The sequence below is a fragment of the Trachypithecus francoisi genome, unplaced genomic scaffold (assembly GCF_009764315.1).
Source record: "Trachypithecus francoisi isolate TF-2019V2 unplaced genomic scaffold, Tfra_2.0 Lachesis_group6, whole genome shotgun sequence".
NCBI lineage: Eukaryota > Metazoa > Chordata > Mammalia > Primates > Cercopithecidae > Trachypithecus > Trachypithecus francoisi.
In genome coordinates this window covers 81,008,079-81,019,587 of record NW_022681471.1, presented here as the reverse complement: position 1 = coordinate 81,019,587, position 11,509 = coordinate 81,008,079, and positions in this window count along the sequence as shown.

The window sequence follows — 11,509 nt, the reverse complement described above, 5'->3', positions numbered from 1 at the left end:
CTTTCCGAGAAACTGCTTTGTGATGTGTGAATTCATCTGACAGAGTTAAATGTTTCTTCTCATTGAGAAGTTTGGTAATACTGTTTTTGTGAAATGTGTAAAGGTATATGCGGGAGCGCATTGAGGCCTATGTTTTAAAAGGAAATCTCTTCAGATAGAAACTGGAGAGAAGCTTTTTGATTCACTGCTTAGTGATGTGTGCATTCATCTCATAGTGTTAAATGTTTCTTTACATTGTGCAGTTTGGAAACTGACAAATCCATGAGGGTACATTTGGGGGCACATTGAGGTCTACCATGAACAAGGAATACCTTCACATGAAAACTGGAAAGAAGCTTTCTAAGAAACTGCTTTGTGATTTGGGAATTCATCTCATAGAGTTAAACATTTCTTTTGATTGAGCAGTTTGAAATCACTGATTTTGTGGAATCTGAGAAGGGATATTTGAGAGCACATTGAAGCCTATGGTAGAAAAGGAAATATCCTCAGACAAAAACTAGAAAGTAGTTTTCCGAGAAACTGCTTTGTGATGTGTGAATTCATCTGACAGTGTCAAAAGTTTCTTCTCATTAAGCAGTTTGGTAACACTGTGTTATGGCATCTTCAAAGGGATATTCACGAGCACATTGAGGCCTATAGTGAGAAAGGAAATATCTCAATTAAAAACTGGAGAGAAGCTTTCTGATAAACTGTTTTGCATTGTGTGCATTCCTCTCACAGAGTTATACCTTACTTTTCATTGAGCAGTGTTGAAACACTTTTTGTGTAAAATCTACACAGGGATATTTCAGAGTGCATTGAATCCTCAGGTAAAAAAGGAAATATCCTCAGACAAAAACTTGAAAGAAGCTTCCAAGAAACTGCTTTGTGATGCATGCATTCCTCTCACAGATTTATACCTTTATTTTCATTGAACAGTGTGGAAACACGGTTTGTGTAAAATCTACAAAGGGATATTTTGGAGCACACTGAGGCCTAAATGATGAAGGAACTATCTTCAGATATAAACTAGAAAGAAGCTTTCTGAGAAACTGCTCTGTGATGTGCACATTCATCTCACAGACGTAAACCTTTCTTTACATTGTGCTGTTTGAAAACTCTGTCTTTGATGAAACCATGAAGGGAAATTTGGGGGCATATTAAGGCAAACAAGGAAACATCTTCAGATGAAAATCGGAAAGAAACTTTCTGAGAAACTGCTTTGTGATGTGGACATTCACCTCATAGAGTTAAACCTTTCTTTTATTGAGCAGTTTGGAATCACTGTTTTTTGTGGAATCTGAGTAGGGATATTTGGGAGTGCATTGAAGCACATGTTGAAAAAGGAAATATATTCAAATAAAAACTGGAGAGAAACTTTCTGAGAAACTGCTTTGTTATGTGTGCATTCCTCTCCCGAGTTATACTTTTCTTTTCATTGAGCAGTGTGGAAACACTGTTTAAATTTTACAAAGGGACATTTTGGAGCACATTGAATCCTAAGGTGAAGATGGAAGTATCTTCAGATAAAAATTAGAAAGAAGCTTTCTGAGAAACTGCTTTGTGATGTGCTCATTCATCTCACAGAGTTAAACCTTTCTTTACATTGTGCAGTTTGGAAACTCTGTCAAATCCACGAAGGGACATTTTGGGGCTCATTGAGGCCTTCAGTGAACAAGGAAATATCTTCAGGTGAAAAGTGGAAGGAAGCTTTCCGGGAAACTGCTTTGAGATGTGTGCATTCATCTCATAGAGTTTAACATATCTTTTGATTGAGCAGTTTTGAATTACTCTTTTTGTGAAATCAAAGAGGGAATATTTGAGAGCACATTGAAGCCTATGGTGAATATGGAAATATCCTCAGATAAAAACTAGAAAGAAGCTTTCCGAGAATCTGCTTTGTGATGTGTGAATTCATTTCACAGAGTTAAACCTTTCTTTTCAATGAGCACTTTGGTAACATTGTTTTTGTGTTATCTGCAAAGGGACATTTGAGAACTCTTTGAGGCCTATGGTGAAAAAGGAAGTATCTTCAGACAAAAACTGGAGAGAAGCTTTCTGAGAGCCTGTTTTCTGAGGTACACATTCCTGTCACAGAGTTATACGTTTGTTTTCATTAAGCAGTGTGGAAACACTGTTTGTGTAAAATCTGCACAGGGATATTTTGGAGTGCTTTGAAGCCTAAGCTGAAGTTGAAAGTATCTTCAGATAAGAACTAGAAAGAAGCTTTCTAAGAAACTGGTTTGTGATGTGTGCATTTATCTTACAGAGATAAACCTTTCTTTATATTGCACAGTTTGAAAACACTGTGTGTGACCAATCCATGAAGTGACATTTGGGGATGCATTAATGCCTATGGTGAACAAGGAAATATCCTCAGATAAACACTAGAAAGAAGTTTTCTGAGACACTGCTAGTGATACGTGCATTCATCCCATAGAGTTAAACCTTTCTTTTCATTGAGCAGTTTTGGAACACCATCTTTGTGGAATCTGCAAAGGGATATTCAGGAACTCATTGAGTCCTATAGTGAAAAAGGATATATCTTGAGATGAAAACTGCAAAGAAACTTTCTGAGAAACTGCTTTTTGATGTGTTCATTTGTCTCATTGAGCTATATCTTTCTTTTCATTGAGCAGTGTGGAGACACTTTGTAAAATCTACAAAGATATTATTTCAGAGTGCATTGAAGTCTTTGGTGATGAAGGAAATATCTCCATATAACAACTAGAAAGAAGCTTTCTGAGAAACTGCTTTGTGATGTGTGCATTCATCTCACAGAGTTGTACGTTTCTTTAGATGGCACACTTTGGAAACCCTGTCTTTGAAGAATCTGTGAAGGGATATTTGGGGGCGTACTGAGGCCTACGGTGAACAAGGAAATATCTTCAGATGAAAACTGGAAAGAAGCTTTCTGAGAAACTGCTTTGAGATGTGGGCATTAATCTCATAGGGTTAAACCTTTCTTTCAAGGGAGCAGTTTGGAATCGCTGTGTTTGTGGAATCTGACAAGGGATATTTGGGAGCGCAGTGATGCCTATGGTGAAAAAGGAAATATCCTCAGATAAACACTAGAAAGAAGCTTTCTGAGAAACTTCTTTGCGATGTGTGAATTCATCTCATAGAGTTAAACCTTTCTTTTTTGAGCAGTTTTGTAACACTGTGTTCGTGGAATCTGCAATGGTATATTTGGCAGCGCATTGAGGCCTATGGTGGAAAAGGAAATATCTTCAGATGAAAACTGGAAAGAAGCTTTCTGAGAAACTGCTTTGTGATGTGTGAATTCATCTGACAGAGTTAAACATTTCTTCTCTTTGAGCAGATTGGTAACACTGGTTTTGTGGAATCTGCAAGGGGATATATGGGATCACATTGAGGCCTATGGTGAATAAGGAAATATCTTCAGATAAAAACCGGAGGGAAGCTTTATGAGATACTGCTTTGTGAAGTGTGCATGTCTCTCACAGAGTTAAGCCTTTCATTTCATTGAGTGGTGTGGAAACACTGTAAAATTTACAAAGGGATATTTTGGAGCACATTGAAGCCTAAGATAAAAATGGAACTGTCTTCAGATAAAAACTAGAAGGAAGTTTTCTGAGAAACTACTTTGTGATGTGTGCATTCATCTAACAGAATTAAACCTTTCTTTACATTGCACAGTTTGGCAACTCTGACGGATCTGTGAAGGGATATTTTGGGGCGCATTGAGGCCTATGGTGGACAAGGAAATATCTTTAGATGAAAACTGAAAAGAAGTTATCTGAAAAACTGCTTTCTGATGTGTGCATTCATCCCATAGAGTTAAACCTTCCTTTTGATTGAGCAGTTTGGAATCACGGCTTTCTGTGAAATCAAAGAGGGGATATTTGGGAGCGTGTTGAAGCCTATGATGAAAATGGAAATATCCTCAGATAAAAACTAGAAACTTTCTAAGAAACTGCTTTGTGATGTGTGAATTCATCTCATAGAGTTAAACCTTTCTTTTCATTGAGCAGTTTGGTAACATTGTTTTTGTGGTATCTGCAAAAGGATATTTGGGAATGCTTTCAGGATTATGGTGAAATAGGGAATATCTTCAGATAAAAACTGGAGAGTAGCTTTCTAAGACTCTGCTTTGTGAGGTGTGCATTACTCTCATAGAGTTATACCTTTGTTTTCATTCAGCAGGGTGGAAACACTGCTCATGTAAAATCTACCAAGGGATATTTCAGAGCGTTTTGAAGCCTAAGGTGAAGATGGAAGTATCTTCAGATAAAAACTTGAAAGAAGCTTTCTGAGAAACTGGTTTGAGATGTGTGCTTTCATCTCACAAAGATAAACCTTTCTTTTCATTGAGTTGTTTGTTAACACTGTCTTTATGGGATATGGAAAAGGATATTTGAGAATTCATTAAGGCCTATGGTGAAAAACAATTTTCTTCAGATGAAAACTGGAGAGAAGATTTCTGTGAAACTGCTTTTTGAAGTGTGCATTCCTCTCACATAGTTAAACTTTTCCTTTCATTGAGTGGTGTGGAAACACTCTTTGTGTAAAATATACAAAGGGATATTTCAGAGCGTATTGAAGTCTAAGGTAAAAATGGAACTTTCTTCAGATAAAAACTAGAAAGAAACTTTCTGAGAAACTGCTTTGTGATGTGTGCATTCATCTCACAGAGTTAGACCCGTTTTTGAGTCAGCATTTTGGAAACACAATTTTTGTCCATTCTGCGAGTGGTCATTTGGGATCTCTTGAGGCCAATGGCAGAAAAGGGAATATGCCAGGATAAAACCAGAAGGAAACTATCTGAGAAATTACTTTGTGATGCGTACATTCATCTCACAGGGTTAAATCTTCTTTCCATTCAGCAGTTTGGAAACACTGTTTTTGTAGAATCTGTGAAGGGATATTTGGGAGCTCTTTGAAGTGTATGGTGAAAAAGAAAATATCTTCACATAAAATCTAGAAAGAAGTTCATTGAGAAACTGCATTGTGATGTGTGCATTCTTCTCACAGAGTTCAAATTTACTTTTCACTCAGCTGTTTGGAAACACTGTTCTTTCCATTCTAGGAATGGACATTTGGGAGGTCATTGAGGCCAATGGCGAAAAAGTGAATATCCTCTGACAAAAACTAGAAGGAAGTTATGTACAAAACTGGCATGTGTTTTTGTAGATCCTGGAAAGGCATATTTGGGAGTGCTTTGAGGCCAATGGCAAAAAAGAAAATATTTTCAGATAAAAATGAGAAAGAAGCCTAAAAGGAAGTTATCTGAGAAATTGCTTGGTGATGTGTGTATAGAATTAAGCCTTTCTTTGGATGCAGCAGTTTTGAAACACTGTTATTGTAGTATCTGCAAAGGGATATCTGGGAGCGCTTTGAGGCCTATGGTGTAAAAGAAAATATCTTCAGATAAAAACTAGAAAGAAGCTTTCTGAGAAACTTCTTTGTGATGTGTGCATTCATCTCACAGAATTAAAGCTTTCTTTTGATTCACGAATTTTGTAACACAGTTTTTTTTCCTTTGTGCGAATGGATATTTGGGACCTCATTGAGGCCAAAGCTGAAAAATCGAATATCCCAGGATAAAAAATAGAAGGAAGATCTCTGAGAAACTGCCTTGTGATGTTTGTATTGAGCTTACAGAGTTAAACCTTTCTTTTCATTCAGCAGTTTGGAAACACGTTTTTTGTAGAATCTGCCAAGTGATATTTGGGAGCATACTGAGGCCTCTGGTGAAAATAAAATATTTTCAGATAAAAACAAGAAAGAAGCTTTCTGAGAAACTTCTTTCCAATGTGTGCATTCATCTCACAGAGGTAAACATTTATTTTGATTTAGCATTTTGGAAACACTGTTTTTTTCCTTTCTGTGAATGAACATTTGGAGCTCACTGAGGCCAATGGTGAGAAAGTGAATATCCAGGTAAAAACAAGAAGGATGGTATCTGATAAACTGCTTTTTGATGTTGCATTCATCTCACAGAGGTAAACCTTATTTTTGATTCAGCTGTTTGGAAACTCTGTTTTTGGCCTTTTTGTGAATGGACATTTGGGAGCTCATTGAGGCCAATGGCAAAAAAGTGAATATCCCACGTAAAAACTAGAAGAAAGTTATCTGAGGAACCGCTTTGTGATGCGTGCATTCATCTCACACAGTCAAACCTTTATTTTCATTCAACAGTTTGGAAGCACTGTTTTCGTGTATTCTGCAAATGGACACTTTGGATCTCATTGAGACCAATGGTGAAAAATTGAGTATCCTAAGATAAAAACTGGAAAGATGCTATCTGAGAGACCTCTTTGTGATGTGTGCATTAATCTCACAGAGTTATACCTTTCTTTTGATGCAGCAGTTTGGAAACACGGTTTTTGTAGAATCTGCAAAGGGATATTTGAGAGCATATTGAGGTCTAAGATGGAAAAGAAAGTATCTTCAGTTAAAAACCGGAAAGAGGCTTTCTGAGAAACTGCTTTGTGATGTGTTCATTCATCTCACAGAATTAAACCTTTCTTTTGATTCAGCAGTTTGGACACGTGGGTGCTCTCCATTCTGAAAATGGAAATTAGGGAGGTCATTGATGCCTATGGCAATAAATCGAATATCCCAGGATTAAAAAGTAGAAGGAAGTTATCTGAGAAACCGCTTTTTGATGTGTGAATTCATCTCAGAGAGTTAAACCTTTCCCTTGATTCAGCAGTTTTGAAATACTGTTTTTTGTAGAATCTGCAAAGGGATATTTGGGAGCACATTGAGGCCTCTGGTGAAAAAGAAAATATCTTCAATTAAAATCTAGAAAGAAACTCATTGAGAAACTTCTTTGTGATGTGTGCATTCATCTCACAGAGTTAAATTTTCTTTTCATTCAGCTGTTTGGAAACACTGTTTTTTCCACTCTATGCATGGACATTTTTGAACTCATTGAGGCCAATGGCAAAAAAGTGAATATTTCATGATAAAAACTAGAAGGAAGTTATGTGCAAAACCAGTTTACAAAGTGTGCATTCATCTCACAGAGTCCCTTCACACATTCTACAAGGAGAATGTTTCCAACCTGCTGAATCAAAAGAAAGCTTTAACTCTGTGAATTGAATTCACACACCACAAAGCAGTTTCACAGATAGCGTCTTTCTCGTTTTTATCTGGGGATATTTGTTTTTTCCTCATTGGCCACAATGGGCTCCCTAATGTCCCTTCACAGATTCTAAAAAGAAAGTGTTTCCAATCTGCTGAATCAAAAGAAAGGTTCACCTCTGTGAGATGAATCCTCATATCACAAAACCATTTCACAGATAGCTACTTTCTAGTTTTTATCTGAGGATATTTGATTTTTCACCATAGGCCTCAATGGGCTCCCAAATGTCCCTTCACAGATTCTACAAAAGGAGTGTTTTGAACCTGCTGAATCAAAAGAAACGTTTACCTCTGAGATGTATCCACATATCAAAAACAGTTTCACAGATATCTTCTTTTTAGTTTTTATCTGTGGATATTTGGTTTTTCACCATAGACCTCAATGGGCTCCCAAATGTCCCTTCGCAAACTCTACAAAAAGAGTGTTTCCAATCTGCTGAATCAAAAGAATGGTTCAACTCTGTGAGATGAATTATCCTATCACAAAGTAGCTTCGCAGATAGCTTCCTTCTAGGTTTTATTTGGGGATATTTGGTTTTTCACCATTGGCATCAATGAACTCACAAATATTTTTCTGTAGATTCTACAAGAAGAGGCTTTTCAACCTCCTGAATCAAAGGAATGGTTCAATTCTGTGAGATAAATCCACCTTTCAGAAAGTAGTCTCACAAATAACTTCTTTCGAGTTTTTGTCTGAGGATATTCCATTTTTTAACATTGGCCTCAATAAGCTCCCAAATGACCCTTCACAGATTTTAGAAAAATCGTGTTTCCATCCTTCTGAATCCAGAGAAAAGTTTACCTCTGTGAGATGAACCCACACACCACAAAGCAGTTTCACAGGTAGCTTCCTCTTAGTTTTCATCTAGGAATATTCTGTTTTTCACAGTAGGCCTAAATGGGCTCCCAAATGTCCATTCACAGATTCTTCAAAAAGTGTGTTACAAACCTGCTGAATCAAAAGAATGATTTAACTTTTCAGTGAATCCACACATCAGATAGCCATTTCACAGATACCTTCTTCCTAGTTATTTTCTGGGGATATTCCATTTTTCACTATAGGCCTCAATGAGTTCCCAAATATCCTTTTGCAGACTCTACAAGAAGAGTGTTTCCAAACTGCTGAACCAAAAGAATGGCTTAACTCTGTGAGATGCATCCACACATCACAAATCTGTTTCACCAATGGCTTCTTTCTAGAATTTATCTGGGGATATTTGTTTTTAACCGTAGGCATGAATCATCTATGAAATGTGCCTTCACATATGCTACAACAAGACTATTTCCAACCTCCTGAAACAAACAAACAAAAAAAAGGTTTAACTCTGTGAGATGAACCCACACATCAAAAAATAGTTTCACAGATGCTTTCTTTCTAGCTTTTATCTGAGGATATTCGGTTTTTCACCATAGGCCTCTATAGGCACCGAAATATCCATTTGCAGATACCACAAAAAGAGTGATTTAAACCAGCTGAATCAAAAGAAACGTTTACCTCTGTGAGATGAATCCACACAACAGAAAGAAGGTTCACAGTAAGTTTCTTTCTACTTTTTTTCCGGGGATATATGGTTTTTCAACATAGACCTCAATTGGCTCCCAAATGCCCCTTCACAGACTCTACAAGAAGATGTTTTCCAATCTGCTGAATCATAAGAATGGTTTATCTCTGTGAGATGAATCCAGACGTCACAAAGTAGTTTACCAGGTAGCTTCTTTCTAGTTTTCATCTGAGGATATTCGGTTTGAGGATATTCAGTTTTTCACCATATGCCAAAAGGGTAACCAAAATATTCCTTCACAGATTCTACAAGAAGAGTTGCTCCAACTTGCTGAGAGAAAAGTTTAACACTGTGAGGTGAATCCACACAGCACAAAGCAGTTTCACTGATACCTTCTTTCTAATTTTTATCTGAGGATATTCGGTTTTTCATCATAGGCCTCAATGGGCTCCCATATACCCCTTCACAAATTCTAAAGAAAAAGTTTCCAAACTGCTGAATCTAAAGAATGGTTTACATCTGTGAGATGAATCAACCAATTGCAAAGTAGTTTCACATATAGATTGTTTCTACTTTTTATCTGGGGATTTTTTTTTTTATCTACAGAGCTTCTTTTTAGTTTTTATATCCCTCTGCAGATTCTAGAAAAAGAGTATTTCCAACCTGTTTAATCAAATGAAAGTTTAACTGTTGAGATGAATCCACACATCACAAAGCAGTTTCACCAACACCTTCTTTCTAGTTTTTATCTGGGAATATTTTGTTTTTCACCATAGTCCTCAAAGGACTCCCAAACATCCCTTGGCAGATTCAACAAGAAGTGTGCTTCCAATTTTCTGAAGTGAAAGAAGATTTATCTCTGTGAGATGAATCCACACATCACAAAGCAGTTTCACAGATAGCTTCATTCTAATTTTTGTATGGGGATATTTGTCTTTTCACATTTGACTTCAGTGGCCTCTAAAATGTCTCTTCCTAGATTCTACAAAAAAAGTGTTTCCAACTTGCTGAATGAAGGTGAAGGTTTTACTCTGTGAGATGAATGCAGTCATAACAAAGCAGTTTCACCGATACATTCTTTCTAGTTTTTATCTGTGGATACTCAGTTTTTCACCATATGCCTCAATGGGCTCCCAAATGTCCCTTTGCAGAATTTACAAAAAGAGTTTTCAACTAGCTTAATCAAAATAAAGTTTTAAATCTGTGAGATTTAAAACACACATCACAAAGCAGTTACAGTGATCGCTTCTTTCTTGCTTTTATCTGTGGATGTTTGGTTTTTCATCTCACACAGTTAAACTTTCGTTTGATTAAACAGGTTGGAAATACTCTTTTTGTAGAATCTGCAGAGGGACATAAAAACTAAAAAGAAGCTCTGTAGATAAAAAAATCCCCAGACAAAAACATATATCTCAATTGGCTCCCACATGTCCCTTCGCAGATACTACAAAGTGAGTGTTTTCATCCTGCTGAATCTAAAGAAAGTTTCAACGCTGTATGAAAAATCAACACATCACAGAGCAGTCTCACAGATGGCTTCTTTCTAGTTTTTATCTAGGGATATTCGGTGTTTCACCATATGCCTCAACGGACTCCCGAATGTCTTGTTGGAGATTCTACAAAAAGAGTGTTTCCAACCTTCAGAATCAAAAGAAAGGTTCAACTCTGTGAGATGAATCCACATATCATGAAGTAGTTTCACAGACTGCTGCTCTCTACTTTTTCTCTGGGGATATTCATTTTTTTCCATAGGCCTCAAAGGACAATCAAATGTTTCTTCACAGATTATATAAGAGTGTTTCTGACTTGCTGAATCAAAACAAAATTTTAACTCTGGGAGATGAATCCACAATTCACAAAGCAGATTCACAAAGAGCTTCTTTCTAGTTTTTATCTGGAGATAGTTGATGTTTAACCATGGGTTTTATTGGGCACCCAAATGTCCCTTGGCAGATTCTACAGAAAGAGTGTTTCCAACCTGCTGAATCAAAAGAAAGTTTTAACTCTGTTAGATTTATCCACACATTACGAAGTAGTTTCACAAAGAGCTTCTTTCTAGTTTTTATCTAAGGATATTCAGTTTTTCACCATATGCCTTAATGGGCTCCCAACTGTTCCTTCCCAGATTCTACAAAAAGACTGTTTCTAACCTGGTGAACCAAAATAAAGGTTTAACTCTGTGAGATGTATCCACACATCACAAAGCAGTTTCAATGACAGCTTCTTACTAGTTTTTATCTGGGAATTTTTGTTTTTTTACCACAGGCTGCAGTGGGCTCCCAAATGTCCCTTCGCAGATTCTACAAGAAGAGTTTTTCTACCCTGTGGCATCAAAAGAAAGGTTGAACTCTGTGAGATGAATCCACACATCACAAAGAAGTTTCACAGATAGCTTTGATCTAGTATTTATCTGGGGATATACATTTTTTCACCATAGGCCTCAAAGGGTTCCCTAATGTTCCTTTGCAGATTTCCCAAGAAGGGTGCTTCCAACCTGTTAAATCAAAAGAAAGTTTTAAGTCTGTAAGATGAATCCACACATCACAAAGCAGTTTCACGGGTGCCTTCTTTCTAGTTTTATTTCTGAGAATATTGTTTTTCACCATAGGCCTCAATGGGCTCCCAAATTTCCATTTGCAGGTACTACAAGAAGAGTGTTTCTAACCTGCTGAATGAAAAGAAACGTTTACCTCTGTGAGATTAATTCATACATCACAAACAGTTTCACAGATAACTTCTTACTTTTTATCTGGGGATATTCGGTTTTTCACCATAGGCCTCAAAGATCTGCAAAATGTCCCTGCGCAGATTCTGCAAAAAGAGTGTTTTCAACCTGCTGAATCAAAAGAATGGGTTAACTCTTTCAGATGAATCCACACATCACAAAGAAGTATCACAGATAGCTTCTTTCTACT